At 41.9% G+C, this 23,678-nt stretch overlaps 2 long non-coding RNA genes across 4 annotated transcripts in view; one reads left to right on the top strand and one right to left on the bottom strand.

The window, feature by feature from the left end:
• The window catches only part of LOC105489469 (uncharacterized), a 349,939-nt gene that overhangs the window by 161,498 nt on the left and 164,763 nt on the right, over positions 1–23,678 (top strand). The window lies entirely within an intron of this gene.
• On the bottom strand, positions 530–19,183 carry LOC105489470 (uncharacterized). The gene is made up of 3 exons (XR_011624363.1): positions 18,070–19,183; positions 10,485–10,548; positions 530–1,508 (listed from the first exon to the last, which is right to left on the bottom strand). It is a non-coding gene; the product is annotated as an uncharacterized lncRNA (long non-coding RNA).

Genomic DNA, 23,678 nt, shown 5'->3' with positions numbered 1-23,678 from the left:
CTTCCCTCAGCAAAAGCACCCAGGAGAGGCCCATGCACGTGGTATCACTCCCACATTTCTGCGCCAGTGATAGTACCCTGACGGTATCAAGTGTTTGGGAGGCCCTGGCATTGTGGGGCTCACAACACATGTAGAGATGACCGGAAAAACAGCATCTTTATTTTTATATATTCAAAGACATGTTTATAACTTCCAAGTAACTTGGTGGAGCTTAGATTCAGATAGGCTAATGATTACGGGTTGATTCCTTAAAGTAGCTCCATTGTATTTAGCTTTCGTGGGAAAATCTCAAGATACTCTGCTGTTGTAAGGCTGGCCTTCATGAACAGGCACTTGGCTGGGATGGCAGAGATCACCACGGGCTGAGCCAGCTCCTTGACCATGAGATTCAGCATCATGCCGTTCACCAACAAGCATATTTTCAGCTGCTTTTCATAGCTCAGCTTCTCCTAGCATCAGCCACAGGACAATTATAATCTTTTAAAATGCAGTTCAACATCAATGGAGTTTGGAAGAAGCCCTTGTGAAAACATATTATGGAAGTATTGATGGGAATTCTTGATAAATCACTCCTGTGGTCACATTCCTATTTTTCGTCCTGGAGATGTGTAAGCACATCCATTTCTCATTGTAGTGAGGATTTTTAATGTAGGATCCTTGTTTTTGTTCAAGTTATGTTCAAGTTTTGTTGAACACAAATTCAACGTTTCAGTATTACGGGAAGGGTACATGATTCTAGAGAATGAGAACAAAGATCACAATCCTAGACGTCACCTTGGTGAATCAAATACGAATTATTTCCTAAGAGTATTTCTTCTTCCTGAAAATATTCTACATTCTGAAAGGTTAGGTAGACATCTCAATAGACAGACCAGGTTTGTGAAGTCTTCAGTGATCTTTGAATATCTCAAACTTCATGTTGGTGTGTTCTACAAACTCTTTTATGTTCTCTCAATATCCAAGGCAGTCTTTTGAGGTTGCTGCTTTAATTTCTATCACATGTATTAACCATTTCAATGCCAGTGGCTTCTCTTCCCTTGAGACACAGTTCATGCCAGTCTAGATGCCTCAAAGGGTCACCAGTGAATTTCTTGATCATGCATTGAACCCCCAATGCAATTCTGCAGCAGTTAATTAAAAATACCCTTGTTTTCAAAAGAGGTATCATTCAGGTTAGACTGGATTATGCTATGGTGACACATGACACCACACTCTCAGTGGTGTGACATAGGAACATTATTGCTTGGACAAAGTCTACTGTGGGTCTGGGTTCCTGCAGGGTGCCTGCCCCCTTGGGCTGTGGCTCAGGCTTTCAGGCCACTTGTTTGGATCCTGGACATCTCTGTGCGAACATGTGCACTCGCCATCATCAAAGGAGGAGAAGAGAGAAATGGAGAGACAGCATCAGCAAGGACAGCTCCATCCTGGAGGAGCATGTGGTATGGTCCTTTGCTCTTCTGTAGCCAGAAAAATGGCTGCCATTCACTTTGAGGGTAGGGAGTTTACTCCTGGAAGTAGAGAAGAAAGGATGTGAGTCAGCGTGTAAATATCTCTTGCTCTGAGAAATAGAATACTTCTCTGAGAGACACGCAGCTATGGTTCCAGCTGTATTTTCAGTGCTCACAGACTGTGCTTTCAATGTCTATGTAAATCTCCCTTTGAGTAGACTTTTCAGTGGCAGATACTTTTCCTAAAGAATTGGTAACATTCGATTAAGGATCTTATATTTCTCAGCATATATGTTTTAGTAAACAGGCTCATAATATGAATTTTAAAAATATATTACCCACACCAAATAAACATTTCATACCATCTACATTGAGCCTGTATTTTAAAGTATGCTAAACGTCATTTTGTTTACTGTATTTTAGGTTTTATGTGTTTCTTTGTAGACTCTAGCCATATTATTATATGTAATATACATTTTTTCTGATTATGAACTAGCCATTGCTCATTACTAACCTAAAATTAAGACAGATGTGAAAAATAAGGCAAAAAGAACCCCTAGTTCCATATTTCAGAAGCAGCTCCAATTATTATTCTGAGATGTTACTGTATAAACAGAATAATATACAATAGTGACCCACCAGAAGAATATTCCCACATAAACTCACAGGATGCCTGCCAGGAGCCCTAAAACCAACTTCCTTTCAGAATCCCTGAAGAAATATGTTACAAATAGATTCCTGGGCCACTGGCCAGGTTTAATAAATTCAGGTTTTCAATTGTGCAACTCAAGAATTTATAATTTTAACAAGCTCCCTAGGGGTTTCTTATAAAACCAACTCAGTTCAATTTGAAACATAGTTTTCTGGGAGCCATGGGTATATAGCACGATTGTTGATTCTTTATCATTGACTCCTCTCCTTCCTTCACATGTAATGTTAAACACCAGCAAGTTCCGTAGCTTCCACCAACATCATATGTGTCAAATCTGACCAATGACACTACCTACCTACCCTGCCGCCTTCCTGAGCAAAGCAGTCATCGTGTCTTGATGAAACAACAGAAACAGCTTAGTAGGTGTTCTCACTGGTTCCTGTGCTGCCTGGAATCGTGTTGCTAAGGTGTCGATCTGGTCACATCATTGTACTTTCTGCTACCACCCACTGGCTTCCCACTGCAGTGCCAGTCAAATATAAATGCATTTCCTAGGCTCATCCCACCCTGCACTGGGGGTTCCCAAACAGGCCAGGTGGAGGCTTGGCAGTGTCTGGAAGCATTTTTTGTCACCACACCTAGAAGGAGCGATGTTGCTGGCATTGAGTGCAGGGAGGCCAAGGGGGCTGCTCAGCACCCCGCAGGGCAAGGGACAGCCCCACCGCAAGGGAGGATCTGCCCACATATCCACAGTACAGGAGGTGGGAAGCCCTGCCCTAACCACCCAACGTTTCTCCCCACTTTGCCCTGTTGATCATTACGCCATTCCCTTCCAGTTTCCCATCTGCAGAACCTGCCACACTCATTTCCACATCAGGCACTTCCTAGTTGCATGGAGGGGAGCCAGGCTGGAGAGTCCCACCCAGCATCAGATTTCCTGCTAGCACGAAATAAGCTGTGAGTGTGCAGAGCCACTGAGATCAGGGCTGTTTGTCCCTGCAGCACACCCTGTCCTAACTGGCTTGACTTCATTTCATACACAAATCTCCCCACGTTACCAGTGGAGGATGTCCAGCTTCTTGGCATCTTGAACAAAGAATTGGACAAAATGCACAAACAAAGCAAGGAAAGAATGAAGCAACAAAATCAGAGATTTATTGAAAATGAAAGTATACTCCACAGGGTGAGAGCGGTTGTAGCACATGGGCTCAAGAGCCCAGTTACAGAATTTTCTGGGGTTTAAATACCCTCTAGAGGTTTCCATTGGTTACTTCCATTGGTTTACATTGGTGTACGCCCTATGTAATGAAGAGGATGAAGTAAAGTTACAAAGTCGTTTACTCTGTGTACGCCCTATGTAAATGGGGAGGGTATTTCCTGTCATCACTGAAGTGTTTCCATTTGATTTAGTTCTAGGAAATCAGTATGAATTGGCCTTATGTTCTCTCCCCCCAGACCTTGTTCTCCTGCCTTACCCATGTCAGTGAATGGCTTTTATCAATGTGGATTTCTAATGGCGGAACCATTTTCCACTTAGGCTATACCATGATTTATTTAATCTTTCTTCGTTGTGAAACAAATTCATTTTAGTTAAATGTAAATTTCAAGTTAAAAAAAAAATCACTTTTTTCCACCTGAATGCTTTCTGTGAGGTCAAGATATATTTCCTTTGTCTCCCAAGCCTGACAGAGAGTTTTGAAAAGCTGCTCTTCTGAGATTTAATACAAAAACCCATGCTCTTCTTCCCCACACATTTCCTTCTTTCGTAATGTTTTAACAGGCGGTAAGGAATGGGTCTTCTGCTGTCTGTAGTAACATTTCTTAACATTTCTGATGCAAATTTGTAAGAAGATGTTGACACCTGCTTCGGTGGGTGGTTGAGATGAAAGGTCCTGGCGTGGCCAGAGGGGCCCCCACGTGGAGCAGAGGTTGGCTTAACCACATGGTGGTAGTCACTGTGGTCCGGTGGGGGCACAAACTAGACTTTCCGGTGCTGGGCGATTGGTTGAAATTGGGGAAGCCAGGCTTCTCCACCGAGATTTGTTATGGTGTGGAGAGAGAGACGGAACTGCATTCAGACAAAAACAGAGGGTAAGAAGAAAACTCTATTTTGAAATTTTGAATTAGGGAGATTTCAATTTAGTTACGGAAGCCTCTTAGAGTAATTCCATCGCTGAACTTAAAGATCAATGCTGGTATTTACTTTGTGAAGATTTGAGTGTTTTTGCTATCCTCCCAGGAGCGAGGAAGGCATCTGGATCCTGGGTGGCAAAAATGCCACCGTCTTTTCCAACAGCACTACTATCTTTTGTGATTGGAACACACCAGCAGGGAATGCTTTGGCAGTGAAATCCTAAGGAGCACCCCATATCCAAATCCCTTATCCCTGGCCTACTCACGTGACCATGAGTCATCTGTAATACTGTCCAAGGTTAGATAGTTTTGTAGAAGCACAAAATTAAATTAAAATCCTTAGTAAAATAGGTATGCTTATGCTAGCTGTATATTAAAGCATGTCTGGGACATCATGGTTAGCTGGGTGCATTGCAGCATGCTCTCCAGCGAAGCAGCTAAACCTAGCTGGCAGTGTTGCTTTTAGAGGAGCAAACTGGAGAAATCTAGAAGTTTCAATCATGTCAAGCTTAAAAGTTTGGCAAAAACAAAAGTATAATTTGCAGCTCTTCTGATTCCTTAGAGAAACCTAGAAGGGATACATTTTCAGATCTCCACCCCACCCCCCAAGAAGGATTGCAAAAATTGTTCTGGGCATCTAACTCTGTCATATCTATTGCCTTGCACAATCACTTTGATCGTTTTGGTTTGGTGACTTGATGGAAAGAGAGTAAATGAATAATGGTGTGGGATTTTAGAGTATTCAATTGCCTCATGTTTCATGATCCTGGCAGTGGTTTGACTTTGTAACAGTAAGAATCCTAGTGAGGTATGAAGAGAGAAAGCCTAGGAACACATGGATTTCCATATTGGCATCAACAGAGACATGTCAGCAGAAAGGTTGTGGCAGGGGCTGGAGACTCACTGGAGTTTTTCTTGACCCAGCATTTAAAAATGTTCTTATTTTAGAGCCTTTGCTCACAGGCCATTAGAAACTTGCTGTGGGACATTTTCTAGAATGACATTCGCAACATGACATTGGGGTTACTGATGTAAAGAAACTTAATTGCTTAGATCAAAATGTACTTTGATTTTTTTGGGGGTGGTTTTAAATGTTCGGAAGGAAAAGGATTGGATAATTTAGGAAGACATTTTGTAAAATAAAGTAAATTTTGGCAGATAGGCTGGAAAAGGCAAACAAGAAAAACAGGTAATGGTGTCATTTCAGGAACAAAGGTAACAAATGTTCATTTATAGAGAGCTCATAAAATCTAAAATATCATAGATAACCTCTCCATATGTGTTATTTTTTATTTGGGTCTTTTCTTTGCTTGGGGAAGAAGAGCTCACATTTTTCATTTTAGGTCCTTGCAGGGTATTTGCACATTGACTTGTCTTATTAGCTTCTCGAAAGATCCCTGCAGCACTTCATATGGATGCAGCAACCAACATGCAGACAGGTGGAGGAGCACACTGGTGAAAGGGATGCAGGATCTCTCTGGAGTCTCTTTTATGAGGACACTCAATACCCTAATTGTGAGGGGGACATAAGCATTCAGTCTATAGCACCCAGCAAATCCTGATGAAAAGCAACTGGTTGTGGATATATTTGCTGATTAGTTAAGGAAGGAAAGGCAGGCAAGACATCTCTGGGTTTTGTTGCATTTAACCACCGTGACCTGCATCTGACAGTTGTGCCAACGGTCATCATAGTCATCTCTTCTCCTTTATTTTCTTCATTGTGGTCATCCTTATCTTTGTCTTTTCTTTCTTTCTTTCTTTCTTTCTTTCTTTCTTTCTTTCTTTCTTTCTTTCTTTCTTTCTTTCTTTCTTTCTTTCTTTCTCTTTCTTTCTTTCTTATTTTCATCAACTTTTACTCTTTTTGCACAGACTGGAGTGCAATGGCACAGTCTCAGCTCACTGCAACCTCCGCCTCCCAGGTTCAAGTGATTCTCTTGCCTCAGCCTCCTGAGTAGCTGAGATTACAGGTGTGCACCACCACACCCAGCTAATTTTTGTATTTTTAGTAGACGGGGTTTCATCATGTTGGCTAGGTTGGTCTTGAACTCCTGACCTCAGGTCAGCCTCCCGCCTCAGCCTCTCAAAGTGCTGGGATTACAGGTATGAGCCAGTGCATCTGGCTTTCCTTTTCTTTTTCTAAGTGAACAAATACAAAAAAAAAAAAAAAAGAATAATAAAATGGTCATGTACTCATGACTAAAATTGCCACCTTTTCACATCTGTATTATGGATTAATTTGGAAAGAGAAGGAGACAGCACAGGCAGTTGAAGTTGGCCTTCCTCCGCTACAGCCTGCTACCTAGGCTTGCCCTTTCTTAGCCACAGTTGTCTTCTCAGAACTATCATGTGACCCTTTCACATGAAAACATGGTCACATGATATGCTTAAAAATCAGTTTTCCTACTCAAGCATCATTTGATGGAATCAAAGCCCTCACCTTACACAAACCAGTCCAGTCCCTACAGGAATGAGCTCACCCACAAACACACCCACCCTTCTTCCTACTACTTGGAGGAGATGAGGGCAAGTAGAAACCTGGAAATGAGCCCCCTTCCTATCTGCAGGAACAGACTTTTTCAATGACGTGAGACTAAAATAGTTCTGCAGACTTAGTTCTTTGAAAATTCGTTTTGTGGACTGCTGTGAAATCTGAATGTGCAAACACATACACTCTCCAATTAGGCCTAACACAACTCGGGCTGAAGTTTCAAGTTACTCAAGATACGCCTCTGAGCAAATCAGCACAATTTTGTGTTACCTCCCATGGTCAGGCTGAATTCAAGGAAATTGCATTTTATAACACCCTGTGGTCACTGAAAATTGCTTACCATTAGCCTTACTTACCAATAAATCACTAGAATCCCGGAAGGTAATCTTAGAGACATGTGGGTGGGCGAAGGTGACAGAGGTTGAATGAAGAACCAGCATTTTCTCGAGAGGTTCTTTAATGCAGATTTATTCTAAGGATTCTAAAGTGACCCAATTTTTAAGAAGACATCTCAAGCCTTTTACTACCTAACTTACAAGAAAGTCATGGCTTCTGCAGCCAGAGAAATTAAGTGATATCACACTTTAAATTTTTCTATGTAAAGATCACGACACCCATGCAAATGGAACGAAAGGGACATTTTCATCCCTTCCACCTCCATGAGGAAGGGAGAGCATGGAGAGGACTTAGCCAAGAGCACAATTAATAAATGATGAAGCTGAGACAAACACCTACATTTCCCTGACCTAGCGGTTTTCCTCTCAGATCATTTCCCCTTTGATGATTATATATCTGAGAACGTAGAGAAAAATAGAGTTTACCAAGTTTTCTGGAAGGTTCAGTTGAATGAATGCCACTATCTTACTATTTCCAGGAGGGATGACAGAGCCACATAGTCAATCTGGTATTGACTTTTCTAGCTTGTAACTCCTACATAGATAATAATGGGCAAAGTACTTCGTTTGCTGATCTTTGGTGTGTCCTCAAAAAGTTAACCATAGAGGCTGTACAGGGAAGTAGCAATGCTCAAAGCTCGGATGTTCAGGGATGCAGCACTGAGGTTCCCTTTTCACAGAGGTGGGTGTCTGATGAAGCCTGTTCTAAACTTTGTTTAGCTACAACCATTCTGGGAATGCTAGGTGGACCAGCCATGTGAGGCTTCAGCCATCCTCCACTGTGGAATTGAGGAGACTCAAACTAAATTCTAAAGACAAGCCCTGCCTTGCTGGCAGGACTAGCTCTGAGGTCCTGCGCATGCGGAAGGTGTGTGATCTTCCATCCAGACTCCATATTCAGGGCTAGGCTCAGCTGAAATCATATAACATCTTTTGTTTGACCACGTACAAAAGAGTGTTTTTAATATCTCTCCGTTCGATCGTCATCCAAGCCTCTATTGAGAAAAAATACAGTATTCCAAGAAAATTAGCCTAATGACCCAGATGCTCACAGATAAATCCTGGTATCAAGGCAGATGGGCAGAGAGTGGGATAACACTATTGGGTCAGGCTGTACATTCCTTCTAAGCACAGACACACATTCACACACCCCACACACATATCCACAATTAACACACATATCCACACACACAACACACATATTTACACTCATACATGCACTCACACACATAGAAACACCCACCCACCGACACACACCACCCACCCCCCACACACACCACATAGACACCACACACATGCATACATAGCGCCAGAGCCCCCATCCTGTCCTAAGGTCTTCATAAGAACCAGCCCTGGCCTGGTGCAGTGGCTCACGCCTGTAATCCCAGCCGTGAGATTGGGAGGCCGAGGTGGGTGGATGACAAGGTCAGGAGTTCAAGACCAGCCTTGCCAAGATGGTAAAACCCCGTCTCTACTAAAAAATACAAAAAGTATGCCTGTAATCCCAGTTACTCTGCAGGCTGAGGCAGGAGAATTACTTGAACCTGGGAGGCAGAGATTGCAGTGAGCCAAGATCGCTGCAGTCTAGCCTGGGTGACAGAGCAAGACTCTATCTCAAAAAACAAAAACAAAAACAAAAACCCAGCCCTATACCCCCTGCAGTGCCCACTGGAGGATGCTGAGGTACTTGTGAAGGGCACCGATCATGTTCTGTGCCAACCATTCAGATATCTCTTTCCAATCTCAGTACCACAGGCAGTTGTAAATCCTCAGGGCCCCCAGTAGTCTGGGTCCTTACTGTTGATATTTTAAATGTCTACAAATGTTACCCACTCTGAGGCGAGGTCTGTGTTTCCAGCTGTCACAGAGGACAGTCTTAGCTTTTTTTCAACCCTAACTCTATTCTTCCTTGGTTTCTCCTCTTCTTTTCCCTAACTGCAAATTCATAACCCTTTGCCGTAGGTTTTGGTGTTTTGGTTGGGCTCCTCCAAATTATTTCTCAAATAAACACATGAATATAGCAGTTAAATACTTAAAATATGAATCTTTGGGTGGATACCAGGTGGATTTTTTTATCACAATATGTATAGCAAATCTTTAATTTGGAAATCTCATGGAATTAAATGATTAGGAACGTCAAGATAAAAATCATGTTAAAATTCATTTTACACACCTGCTGTATTTCATTTACCATAACATTTTAATTATTTTTATTGTGTTAAAATTGATTTGAGTAAAAAATACCAATTTAAAAAGAACTTCCTTCTCTCCATCCTTTAAAAAATTTAAACTGAATTTTCACGAAGATAAAATGAAATGAAGCACTTTCACAAATAACTGAATTCATTTTGAGTACAGATATCTGAGGTGAGAAAAACTCATAAATCACTGGTTGTCTAACCCTAGTGTATGGGTTGTAATGGAGAAACAAGGAAAAGAAAGTTAATCATTCTGTCTAAAATCTTCACTTGTTCATCAGAAGGGGAAAATGATGGCTGTAGCTAAATGGCCCATTCTGGGTGTTTTAACTAAAATGAGGCCAAATGATTCTGCCTGCTTCCTGTCTGTCTGCTTGCTCACCACACACACACACACACACACACACACACACACACTTATTTTTCAATAGAAATGAAAGCTTTTGTATCTGTGCTCTCAATTCAGTTGACAACACTGAGACAGGCAATGGGCCAGGTATGCCGCTCAGCTAACTGGTGTCCATCTCAGGCCTCCCCTGCCCCAGGCCCTCAATCCTGGGCATCCTGAGATCAGCTGTATTCTAGCTGCACTCTGTAGCCCATCCTCCCAAGATGCAAACCCACATCTCTATTGATCTTCAATTTGTATGATTTATAAATTCATAAAATCAGCCCTTCATACAGCAGAACTCCGCTCTCTTACTCCAGAGCTGTTGTTCCTCTTAGCCTCCCTCAGTGAGAAATAGCAATGCTATTCTGTAGGCCTCCTGATGCTGAGATCCTGTTGTGTGTTGAAATGCCTCTCCCCAGCTGCTGTGTGCTAGTTATGGCCAGGAGTGTTTCTTGATTTTTTTACCCACCACATAGCACAATGCCCACTACATAGTACATGCTCACTAAATGGTTTGTTGAATGAATGAGATTTATGAACACTTATTGAAAAAAGTTGAACACTGGCACACAGTATTTCTGAAGACAATAACAGTAATAATGAAGTAATCATGCCTGCAAGCAATTTTGTTCTCAATGTGTTAAGAATGGAAAGCATAGATTTATATTTGGAGTTTATTTCAAAGGTATTGTGCAGGTTTTCAGAGTATGGTCATGAATCATCAGCAAGGCTTTCTATATTGATCAGAATTCTTAAGAATGACAAAAGTAATGGTCTACCTTGTAAGACCGTAAGACTGTCGCGAGATGGTACATTCCTATCTTGCTTTGTTGAGGCAGCCTCCTAGAAAATGGAAAGTGTTAAAATATATACCATATATTTTCTACTCTTGTGCTTTGCCACTGATTAGAAACCGTTTATTTTTGTGAGGTGTCAATATGATTTTTAGGGCTGGATTGGTAAAAAACAAATGAGTAAAAAACGTATCAGTCCAGTATTTTTTTGCTGGGCAAGAGGTTCATTCTTGGAACTTCCCCCAATTCATCTGAATTTTCGTTTGGGTTAAAAAATTCAATCTGGGAGAAATATGTCAGCATCTACTTGCCGTGCTGCAACTCAGGCCAGAATCAAGTTCTAGAGAAATTTTACAAGATTCACAGAGAAATTTGCTAGGGAGAAACAAACTACATTGTTAATATTATTTCTTGGGGGCTTCATCATTCAGAAAAAAAAGTTTTAAAAGAAATGAGCATAGACAAAATGTCTTAATATTCACGTAAAATCTTACATTAATTCATGTATAAATTATATAATAATATATTATATAACTTGTATCTTATAATTATATGCAATATAACATTATAGAATATAGGGGGGCAGAGCAAGATGGCCGAATAGGAACAGCTCCAGTCTCCAACTCCCAGCGCGAGCGACACAGAAGACCGGTGATTTCTGCATTTTCAACTGAGGTACTGGGTTCATCTCACTGGGGAGTGCCGGACGATCGGTGCTGGTCAGCTGCTGCAGCCCGACCAGCGAGAGCTGAAGCAGGGCGAGGCATCGCCTCACCTGGGAAGCGCAAGGGGGAAGGGAATCCCTTTTCCTAGCCAGGGGAACTGAGACACACAACACCTGGAAAAGCGGGTAACTCCCACCCCAATACAGCGCTTTAAGCAAACAGGCACACCAGGAGATCATATCCCACACCTGGCCAGGAGGGTCCCACGCCCACGGAGCCTCCCTCATTGCTAGCGCAGCAGTCTGTGATCTACCGGCAAGGCAGCAGCGAGGTTGGGGGAGGGGCGCCCGCCATTGCTGAGGCTTAAGTAGGTAAACAAAGCTGCTGGGAAGCTCGAACTGGGTGGAGCTCACAGCAGCTCAAGGAAACCTGCATCTCTCTGTAGACTCCACCTCTGGGGACAGGGCACAGTAAACAATAACAAACACAGCAGAAGCCTCTGCAGACGCAAACAACTCTGTCTGACAGCTTTGAAGAGAGCAGTGGATCTCCCAACACGGAGGTTGAGATCTGAGAAGGGACAGACTCCCTGCTCAAGTGGGTCCCTGACCCCTGAGTAGCCTAACTGGGAGACATCCCCCACTAGGGGCAGTCTGACACCCCACACCTCACAGGGTGGAGTACACCCCTGAGAGGAAGCTTCCAAAGCAAGAATCAGACAGGTACAATCGCTGTTCAGAAATATTCTATCTTCTGCAGCCTCTGCTGCTGATACCCAGGCAAACAGGGTCTGGAGTGGACCTCAAGCAATCTCCAGCAGACCTACAGCTGAGGGTCCTGACTGTTAGAAGGAAAACTATCAAACAGGAAGGACACCTATATCAAAACCCCATCAGTACATCACCATCATCAAAGACCAGAGGCAGATAAAACCACAAAGATGGGGAAAAAGCAGGGCAGAAAAGCTGGAAATTCAAAAAATAAGAGTGCATCTCCCCCGGCAAAGGAGCGCAGCTCATCGCCAGCAACGGATCAAAGCTGGACGGAGAATGACTTTGACGAGATGAGAGAAGAAGGCTTCAGTCCATCAAACTTCTCAGAGCTAAAGGAGGAATTACGTACCCAGCGTAAAGAAACTAAAAATCTTGAAAAAAAAGTGGAAGAATTGATGGCTAGAGTAATTAATGCAGAGAAGGTCATAAACGAAATGAAAGAGATGAAAACCATGACACGAGAAATACGTGACAAATGCACAAGCTTCAGTAACCAACTCGATCAACTGGAAGAAAGAGTATCAGCGATTGAGGATCAAATGAATGAAATGAAGCGAGAAGAGAAACCAAAAGAAAAAAGAAGAAAAAGAAATGAACAAAGCCTGCAAGAAGTATGGGATTATGTAAAAAGACCAAATCTACATCTTATTGGGGTGCCTGAAAGTGAGGGGGAAAATGGAACCAAGTTGGAAAACACTCTTCAGGATATCATCCAGGAGAACTTCCCCAACCTAGTAGGGCAGGCCAACATTCAAATCCAGGAAATACAGAGAACGCCACAAAGATACTCCTCGAGAAGAGCAACTCCAAGACACATAATTGCCAGATTCACCAAAGTTGAAATGAAGGAAAAAATCTTAAGGGCAGCCAGAGAGAAAGGTCGGGTTACCCACAAAGGGAAGCCCATCAGACTAACAGCAGATCTCTCGGCAGAAACTCTCCAAGCCAGAAGAGAGTGGGGGCCAATATTCAACATTCTTAAAGAAAAGAATTTTAAACCCAGAATTTCATATCCAGCCAAACTAAGTTTCATAAGTGAAGGAGAAATAAAATCCCTTACAGATAAGCAAATGCTTAGAGATTTTGTCACCACTAGGCCTGCCTTACAAGAGACCCTGAAGGAAGCACTAAACATGGAAAGGAACAACTGGTACCAGCCATTGCAAAAACATGCCAAAATGTAAAGACCATCAAGGCTAGGAAGAAACTGCATCAACTAACGAGCAAAATAATCAGTTAATATAATGGCAGGATCAAGTTCACACATAACAATCTTAACCTTAAATGTAAATGGACTAAATGCTCCAATTAAAAGACACAGACTGGCAAACTGGATAAAGAGTCAAGACCCATCAGTCTGCTGTATTCAGGAGACCCATCTCACATGCAGAGACATACATAGGCTCAAAATAAAGGGATGGAGGAAGATTTACCAAGCAAATGGAGAACAAAAAACAGCGGGGGTTGCAATACTAGTCTCTGATAAAACAGACTTTAAACCATCAAAGATCAAAAGAGACAAAGAAGGCCATTACATAATGGTAAAGGGATCAATTCAACAGGAAGAGCTAACTATCCTAAATATATATGCACCCAATACAGGAGCACCCAGATTCATCAAGCAAGTCCTTAGAGACTTACAAAGAGACTTAGACTCCCATACAATAATAATGGGAGACTTCAACACTCCACTGTCAACATTAGACAGATCAACGAGACAGAAAGTTAACAAGGATATCCAGGAATTGAACTCATCTCTGCAGCAAGCAGACCTAATAGACATCTATAGAACTCTCCACCCCAAATCAACAGAATATACATTCTTCTCAGCACCACATCGTACTTACTCCAAAATTGACCACGTAATTGGAAGTAAAGCAGTCCTCAGCAAATGTACAAGAACAGAAATTATAACAAACTGTCTCTCAGACCACAGTGCAATCAAACTAGAATTCAGGACTAAGAAACTCAATCAAAACCGCTCAACTACATGGAAACTGAACAACCTGCTCCTGAATGACTACTGGGTACATAACGAAATGAAGGCAGAAATAAAGATGTTCTTTGAAACCAATGAGAACAAAGATACAACATACCAGAATCTCTGGGACACATTTAAAGCAGTGTGTAGAGGGAAATTTATAGCACTAAATGCCCACAAGAGAAAGCAGGAAAGATCTAAAATTGACACTCTAACATCGCAATTAAAAGAACTAGAGAAGCAAGAGCAAACACATTCGAAAGCTAGCAGAAGGCAAGAAATAACTAAGATCAGAGCAGAACTGAAGGAGATAGAGACACAAAAAACCCTCCAAAAAATCAATGAATCCAGGAGTTGGTTTTTTGAAAAGATCAACAAAATTGACAGACCACTAGCAAGACTAATAAAGAAGAAAAGAGAGAAGAATCAAATTGACGCAATTAAAAATGATAAAGGGGATATCACCACCGACCCCACAGAAATACAAACTACCATCAGAGAATACTATAAACACCTCTACGTAAATAAACTGGAAAATCTAGAAGAAATGGATAATTTCCTGGACACTTACACTCTTCCAAGACTAAACCAGGAAGAAGTTGAATCCCTGAATAGACCAATAGCAGGCTCTGAAATTGAGGCAATAATTAATAGCCTACCAACCAAAAAAAGTCCAGGACCAGATGGATTCACAGCTGAATTCTACCAGAGGTACAAGGAGGAGTTGGTACCATTCCTTCTGAAACTATTCCAATCAATAGAAAAAGAGGGAATCCTCCCTAACTCATTTTATGAGGCCAGCATCATCGTGATACCAAAGCCTGGCAGAGACACAACAAAAAAAGAGAATTTTAGACCAATATCCCTGATGAACATCGATGCAAAAATCCTCAATAAAATACTGGCAAACCGGATTCAGCAACACATCAAAAAGCTTATCCACCATGATCAAGTGGGCTTCATCCCTGGGATGCAAGGCTGGTTCAACATTCGCAAATCAATAAACATAATCCAGCATATAAACAGAACCAAAGACAAAAACCACATGATTATCTCAATAGATGCAGAAAAGGCTTTTGACAAAATTCAACAGCCCTTCATGCAAAAAACGCTCAATAAATTCGGTATTGATGGAACGTACCTCAAAATAATAAGAGCTATCTATGACAAACCCACAGCCAATATCATACTGAATGGGCAAAAACTGGAAAAATTCCCTTTGAAAACTGGCACAAGACAGGGATGCCCTCTCTCACCACTCCTATTCAACATAGTGTTGGAAGTTCTGGCTAGGGCAATCAGGCAAGAGAAAGAAATCAAGGGTATTCAGTTAGGAAAAGAAGAAGTCAAATTGTCCCTGTTTGCAGATGACATGATTGTATATTTAGAAAACCCCATTGTCTCAGCCCAAAATCTCCTTAAGCTGATAAGCAACTTCAGCAAAGTCTCAGGATACAAAATCAATGTGCAAAAATCACAAGCATTCTTATACACCAGTAACAGACAAACAGAGAGCCAAATCAGGAATGAACTTCCATTCACAATTGCTTCAAAGAGAATCAAATACCTAGGAATCCAACTTACAAGGGATGTAAAGGACCTCTTCAAGGAGAACTACAAACCACTGCTCAGTGAAATAAAAGAGGACACAAACAAATGGAGGAACATACCATTCTCATGGATAGGAAGAATCAATATCGTGAAAATGGCCATACTGCCCAAGGTCATTTATAGATTCAATGCCATCCCCATCAAGCTACCAATGAGTTTCTTCACAGAATTGGAAAAAACTGCTTTAACGTTCATATGGAACCAAAAAAGAGCCCACATCTCCAAGACAATCCTAAGTCAAAAGAACAAAGCTGGAGGCATCACGCTACCTGACTTCAAACTATACTACAAGGCTACAGTAACCAAAACAGCATGGTACTGGTACCAAAACAGAGATATAGACCAATGGAACAGAACAGAGTCCTCAGAAATAATACCACACATCTACAGCCATCTGATCTTTGACAAACCTGAGAGAAACAAGAAATGGGGAAAGGATTCCCTATTTAATAAATGGTGCTGGGAGAATTGGCTAGCCATAAGTAGAAAGCTGAAACTGGATCCTTTCCTTACTCCTTATACGAAAATTAATTCAAGAAGGATTAGAGACTTAAATGTTAGACCTAATACCATAAAAATCCTAGAGGAAAACCTAGGTAGTACCATTCAGGACATAGGCATGGGCAAAGACTTCATGTCTAAAACACCAAAAGCAACAGCAGCAGAAGCCAAAATTGACAAATGGGATCTCATTAAACTAAAGAGCTTCTGCACAGCAAAAGAAACTACCATCAGAGTGAACAGGCAACCTACAGAATGGGAGAAAATTTTTGCAATCTACTCATCTGACAAAGGGCTAGTATCCAGAACCTACAAAGAACTCAAACAAATTTACAAGAAAAAAACAAACAACCCCATCAAAAAGTGGGCAAAGGATATGAACAGACATTTCTCAAAAGAAGACATTCATACAGCCAACAGACACATGAAAAAATGCTCATCATCACTGGCCATCAGAGAAATGCAAATCAAAACCACAATGAGATACCATCTCACACCAGTTAGAATGGCGATCATTAAAAAGTCAGGAAACAACAGGTGCTGGAGAGGATGTGGAGAAATAGGAACGCTTTTACACTGTTGGTGGGATTGTAAACTAGTTCAACCATTATGGAAAACAGTATGGCGATTCCTCAAGGACCTAGAACTAGATGTACCATATGACCCAGCCATCCCATTACTGGGTATATACCCAAAGGATTATAAATTATGCTGCTATAAAGACACATGCACACGTATGTTTATTGCAGCACTATTCACAATAGCAAAGACTTGGAATCAACCCAAATGTCCATCAGTGACAGATTGGATTAAGAAAATGTGGCACATATACACCATGGAATACTATGCAGCCATAAAAAAGGATGAGTTTGTGTCCTTTGTAGGGACATGGATGCAGCTGGAAGCCATCATTCTTAGCAAACTATCACAAGAACAGAAAACCAAACACCGCATGTTCTCACTCATAGGTGGGAACTGAACAATGAGATCACTTGGACTCAGGAAGGGGAACATCACACACCGGGGCCTATCATGGGGAGGGGAGAGGGGAGAGGGATTGCATTGGGAGTTATACCTGATGTAAATGACGAGTTGATGGGTGCAGCACACCAACATGGCACAAGTATACATATGTAACAAACCTGCATGTATGCACATGTACCCTACAACTTAAAGTATAATAATAATAAATTAATTAAAAAAAAAAAGAATTGTAAATCTTTAAATTCCACAACTTAAAGAATTTGTGGAAAAAAGTAATTCTGCAAAAAATAATGAGGCTGTAAAAATGGTATGGTCAATATCATAGAATAATTTGTCAATTGTTTTCAAAAGAGAAAATTGTTAACATGTTGGAAAAGTATTAATAAATGTAAAGGCATGCATAAAAAAACATTATAGAATATATAGTACATGTATTATATAATATATAGTACATATTAGTTATATATCTGTAATAGATACATATAGTGTATGTACACTATGTCTATACAGGTACTACGTATTCATATCCTATTCATAACAAGTATATACATATATAGGATAATTAGACATATAGAGTATAATATATATTATTCATGTATTACATATAATTAATATATTGTCTAGGTTATATTAATTGAATATCATTTATAGAGTATAAACTCAAAACCAACAAAATAAGTTTCCTTTTCCCGTCATGTTCTCAACATCCATTGCCAGTGCAGGAATAGGGTTTCTAGGATGAATTCTGTCGAATAAGAAATACCATAAGGGATGCATGCACAAGTATCCTGTTCTTTAAAATTCCCCCAGTCAGAGAATGCTACAGCTGGGATATCTAATTCAGGTCTTTTGCATTTGAAGGATGAGGAAATCAAAATCTAGAAAGGCAGTATTCAGTCAAAAACTGCTCAGGGAGGCAAGAAACCAGGTGGACCCCCACCCGGCTCCGTCCTCAGTGGCTCCCACCGCCCCTCCCTTCACCCTCTTCTCCTGATGGTGCCAGGGTTTCTGGATTACTGACGTGGCACCCCCCAGGGGAGGTTTCAGGCACAAACCCTGCGACAGTGATCCCAGGCTCCCTCCAGGCTCACTCGCAGCGCTTCACTCTCCTCAGGCTGCTCGCAAGCGCTTTAGCAGTTGGGATTACGGGGCCCATTTCCAGCATCACGAGGGCAGTCCCTGTGTCCAGGGACGCACACACGAACCCCGGATTGCTCAGAGATTTCTAAGCACATGCAAGTTGTTGGCTTCTTGTAGAGCCCCTGGGTTCTGGAGAAGATTCTTTGTGAGCTGAATCGGCTGCGGTTAGCTATACGAGTTTGAATATTAAATTTTGACAAGTTTTGGGGAAAGCCTTCTTCCATTTGAGTCCTAAAGTGAAAACTGATCGCCTGTAGAGCTGGTGGCAGTTCTTAGTGGGGATGTCGTAGAGCGAAGTAATCAAGGGTTTTCCCAGGAGATAAGGCACCGAGACATAAACATTTCTAATAAAGCTAGTCTTGTTGTCTGTAGCATCCACCACGGGTGCGCGGCGGGAGGAGGCAGGTGTGGTTCCCACGCTCCGGAGACCAGGTTCCCCGTTCTCCTGTTCCACAGACCTTGCGCTTCAGAGCTGAGCTCCTCTATAGCCAGGTGCTGCGAGCCTGGTTTGCTTCTCTTCTTCTGTGCCTTTAGATGTTTTCCAGTTTAGTTTTATCTTGGATGGGCTTGTGGCCACTCAGCACGTTTAGCGAGTTTTGTTTGAGGGTCCCTTTGTTTGTGTCTCCAGAGTTCTGGGTGAGGACTTGCTGCCAAAACATATGATGCCTCCATTTGTTTTGTATCCTCTGCTTTGTGTTGGGGGGTTGGTGATGGAGGCTACATCCCTTGCCACCAGAAATCCTGTACTGTTTGAGAGCAGAGAGTGAAACAACTTTGTGGGAGTGTGGATAACCAATCAGAGGTTAGGGCAGGTGCGAACCAGGCAGGTGAGAGCTCCCTGGAGACCCTCTTGGCTTTCAGTCACACGGCTCCTAGAGACAGGCCCGGAGCGTGATGTCGCTAGCCAGCAGGCAGATTTTGATGAGGCATAGACAGTGGTAACTTGGGTTCCCACAGATGCCCTAGTGTGAGCCAAAGGGAGCCTGTATAGCCAGGTACACCCCTTCCAGTGAGCAGGGCTCTGCTACCTCCAAGACTAGCCCCTCCCAGGATCTGAAGCTTCCACAGCCTTGTCTACTGTGACGTTCATTTCCTTTCAGAGAGCAATGTTCCATCTCCAAGAAGTTTTTCCTGACTTACTTCACCCTATGCACTGCCCACTTCTTCCACCTCCTCACCGCTCTTTGATATAAATGTCTCGTGCTCCACTTCAGGATGTATTTTTTTCCTAGTGGTTTCCTTCAAATTCAGGATATACTTCCTCCCAGACTGTGTGCTCTTTGGGGTCAAAAAATACATCTTATCTGTTCTGTTTCTCCCCTTATGCATTTCAATGAATGAGATTTACGAATATTAATTTTAAAGAGTTGAGCACAAGCACACAGTGTTTCCGAAGGAGATAATAGTGAAAGTGAAGTAACCTTGCCCGCAGGCGATATTTTTTCTCAGTGTATTAAGAATGGAAAGCATAGACTTACATTTGGAGTTTGTTTCAAAGGTATCGTGCAGGTTTGCAAAGCCTGGCAGGGCCAGGCTTTCTTACGATTCAGAGTCCAGTGTGTCACTTCTCCTCCCGCCCTGGCCAGTTGGCTCTGTGGACAGAGAGGAAGCATTTCTGGTTCTCTTAGTACACACAGCATAGGAGGCACCATCTCTAGCACAGGCAAGTGCTCAATAGCTTTGTGTCAAATTAGTGACGGAGTGAAAGAATGTATGAATTAAGTAAGCCACGACCCAGTTATCAGCAGAGGGCACCGCTGGGCCACGTACAGCTCCCCTGGAGAGGTCACACCTTCCATCTCAAACATGGGAGAAAGCCCCAGTCACTGACTGCTCCTAACTCTCAACTGAAAATGCTTTTCCTGTGGGTGATCTGGAAAGGAGGGAAAAAACCTTGCCATGTCTAAAACCGAACATCTGTAGCTCGTTTTTGATTCCCCCCTTGTGATAAATTAATACAAACCCCTTGCTGATGATTACAAAAGGATTCAAGCAGCCTCAGAATTGATTACAATCTGATAACCCAGAGATAACAGTGATTCATATGTCACAGTCTTGGTGAATTTTCTTTTGTTCCTTTTTTCCTATGTCTCTGTCCAGGGACACCCTTAGTGTCTGTCGGAAGAGCCTTTCCTGGGTTCTTTTTCCACTTACCATGGCTTTCTTCCAAACTTCTTGTAGCTTGTAAAATTTTAAAACTTTGGATTAATACTGACACATCAACCCATTCGTTTTTAAAATTTTGCTTGGACTCTTAAAGAAACCTGAAAGGTTTGAGTAGGCCCCAAAGGGTACAATTTCTCCTGAAGGAGACACCCCTGAATCTTCAGGACAGCATCCTGTGTGGGATGACTTGGCAGCTTCATAGAACAAGGGGCTTCACCATCTGAGGCTCAAAGTGCTTTGCCAGCAACATTTACCTTTCTCAGAGGCTGCATATCTGATTACAGAAGGAAATAATACCCTTTTCCCTTCAAAACAGTTCGCTCACTGGGAAACACACCTTCTGTAGGGGGCATTTTTCCGATTCAATTCTGAGGTGGTCTCTCCTTGTTAAGCAGGGAGAATGGCACGTCCACAGAGAGCCCACAGGGAGAATTCTGACAAAAGCCTTCTCTTCCCAGAAGGGGGAAGGTCACAATCTTTCACTCCTCTTTATATTGTTTTCAGAGGCGTGTGTGTGTGTGCGCGCGTGTGTGTGTGTGCGTGTGTGTGCGCGTGTGTGTGTGGTGTGTGCGTGTGTGTGTGTGCGTGTGCGTGTGTGTGTGTGTGGGGGGTGTGCGTGCTTACTGTTAACCAGTCTTGTTTTAAACACCATGCCCTATTTTTGTAACAACCCTAGACTGCACCCAAGAAGCATCCATTATAATATTATATAGGCAGCTCCACTGAGTGCATTTTCTGCATATTTGGGGAAATAGTCCTGACCTAGTAATTTCCTTTATAAAAAAGGATTTTCATTAAAATATGAGGCAATCTCTTGTGTAAACAGTGCTGACAAATTTGGTCTATATTTCTCTGTTTTTGGCATTCTTTTATTTCATGAAAGCACACGCTGCTTTTCTCTTCTTATGTTGCTTTCTTCTTTAGTTTCTTGTAAGGAAATAATATATCCATTTAATACCTTAGGGTAATTGCAGTAAAAGAAAATGCTAGTCAAAAAAATAGAGTAGGGGAAAAGGAACAGGAGTAATTTATGGCCCCTTCCAGGCAAATATGAAGAACTTTAAACAATAAATAATTTAACATCGAGAAAAATTAAAAAGTGGAAGCCAGTAGGTAAAATGCAGACTGAACCAGGTAGCAGACAAGGCAAAGCTGATCTACACACACACGGAGCGTTGATTCACAAACTCAGGCCGCTCTGCAGGCTTTGTGGGCATGACGGTGGCTCTCCTGCTGATCTTTGCCTCCTGACAGCAACACTGCCAGCTGAGCACTGTCTAACTTGGGCGCTTCTGTGGATCCACCCTTTGTTTTCATGTTATATCCTTAAATTCAAACTGCTTCCTATTCCTTCCTCTTAAACCGCTACATGCATAGGGAGATCACTGGCAAAGATGTGGGTCTGTAAAAGGGCCAATACTCCATAATGGAGTGGCAACCTTCTCCTAAGGCCTTATTGTCTTTTTTCCCCTGATTTTTGTTTTTGTTTTTGTTTTTCAATTTCATTTGGTATCCGTGATAAGGATTCAAGTTTTCAGTAAGGTCACATTGCTCAGTATCTTGCATTTACTAATTCACATGAATATTCTTGTCCATTCATTCCACTAACTTACTGAGGTATTGCTCTAATTTTTTTGGTTATATGATTAAGTGAGCCCCTATTAGACAGTAACAGTGTCCAGCTAATTTCAGAGAACAGCAGAAATGATTTTATATGCTCTAGTTCTGCCTGCCAATAAAGATTATGAGCTACATCAGGGCAGAGGTCATAATCCTCCTCTATCTTCTCCACACAGCCCTCGGCATTTGTGCTGGCACCTCTTCTACATACCCTCCTGCTTGCCACTGAAAATGTATTCTTCCCAACTACCACTTTTCTCATTCATTTGTGCGTTTTAAAACTTTCAATAGTGCCTTGAAACCTATAGCGTAAAGCATGCACTTCGGGACCATTACCTCAACCCAAACGTCAACAAGACTGTGCACTTGCAGTGGTCTCCAAGACAGGGAGTGGGTGGAAGGGGAGGAATCCATTGGGGTAGCATCAGTAAAGCTCAGCACCGCACGGCAGTGAGCGTCCCCTGGCTGGCGGTGCTGTAGGAGGGAGGCTGGAGCAGTGGCCTGAGGGCAGATGTTTGCAGTTGGAGTTAAGAGCATCCTTGAGAGTGTGAAGGACTCTGAGGCTGGGCTGCTTCTGTTCCCCAAAGCGTGAAGTGGAATGTGAAAAGAAGGCAGAAGCAGAACAGAGAACAGTGTCCAATTCAGGATGGAAGAAAACAGATCAATAACTAAGGAAGGAAATAATTCAACGACAACATTTACCTCCAAAAATGTCTTTGTGGAACCATGTGGCAGAAACAATAGAAGAATGCCCCTTTAAATGTTAAAAAATAAAAGAAAGTCCACCATCACTGATATTATTTATTGGCATCCTGGAGTTCCAACCAGTGTAATGCAAGGAGGAAAAAAAAAAAAAAGATCTGAATGTGAAAAGAAAACTTAGCATTATAGGAAGACAATGGTTTGGCTGTAGATAATGGATTGGCAGCTGAAAACCTATTTTTAGTGAGTATAAATTTAGGAAGGCAGTTGACACAAAACAAGTATGTTAAAAGCAGTAATCATTTGAAAGTGTACAATGCAGCGTCATAGAGTACATTGAGAACGTTGGGCAACCATCACCTCTATCTAGTTCCAAATAGTTTTCATCACTGTGGGAACTCTGTACTATCTTTGCACCTTTTCTGCAAATATACAATTATTCAAAAATAAAAATTAACAATAACAATGAAAAACATGACTTATAAGCCAAACACACAATGTTGGTGGCAGAAAGTCCTAGTGTACTGGGTTATTCAACTTGGAAGAGGAGCAGAGTCCTTAGAAGTCAGAGGAAGGTTGGTTTCTGCCCGGGTTAGAACAGAGAAACAAAACCATCTTCCCTTGCTGTTTTAGGTTTCCTAACACCTAAAGCAAATGCTCATTTATGAGATTGCAAAGGAGAAATTAAAGAAAGTAAAAATAAGAAGCATTAATTAATATGGCAATATAAAGCTACTTTTAGAGATGGATTCAGGAGACTTTAGGGTCAATCCCATTATGTTTTAGGGTGATGAAAACCAAGATCCCCCTTGGTGGCTTGATGTCTGTTTAATTTTACTAATGGTGCAAATGTTCACCTGTTGAGGAACAAACTGGAAACAGGACTCAGTTTTTACGGATTCTGTGGGTTCCCTTTCTTGACCGTTCATCCTAGAAATTAAGTTTGGTCTTGAAGCAAAAAAACTACTTCAGATGTTCTCCCATGAACTCATCACTCGAGGAACAGTTATTGGGTGATTAACGCTTGAATTCTTCC

Source organism: Macaca nemestrina, chromosome 6, assembly GCF_043159975.1.
Source record: "Macaca nemestrina isolate mMacNem1 chromosome 6, mMacNem.hap1, whole genome shotgun sequence".
In the NCBI taxonomy this organism is placed as follows: domain Eukaryota; kingdom Metazoa; phylum Chordata; class Mammalia; order Primates; family Cercopithecidae; genus Macaca; species Macaca nemestrina.
Note: the sequence above shows the minus strand (reverse complement) of the source record. Positions and strands in the feature narration are given on the sequence as shown.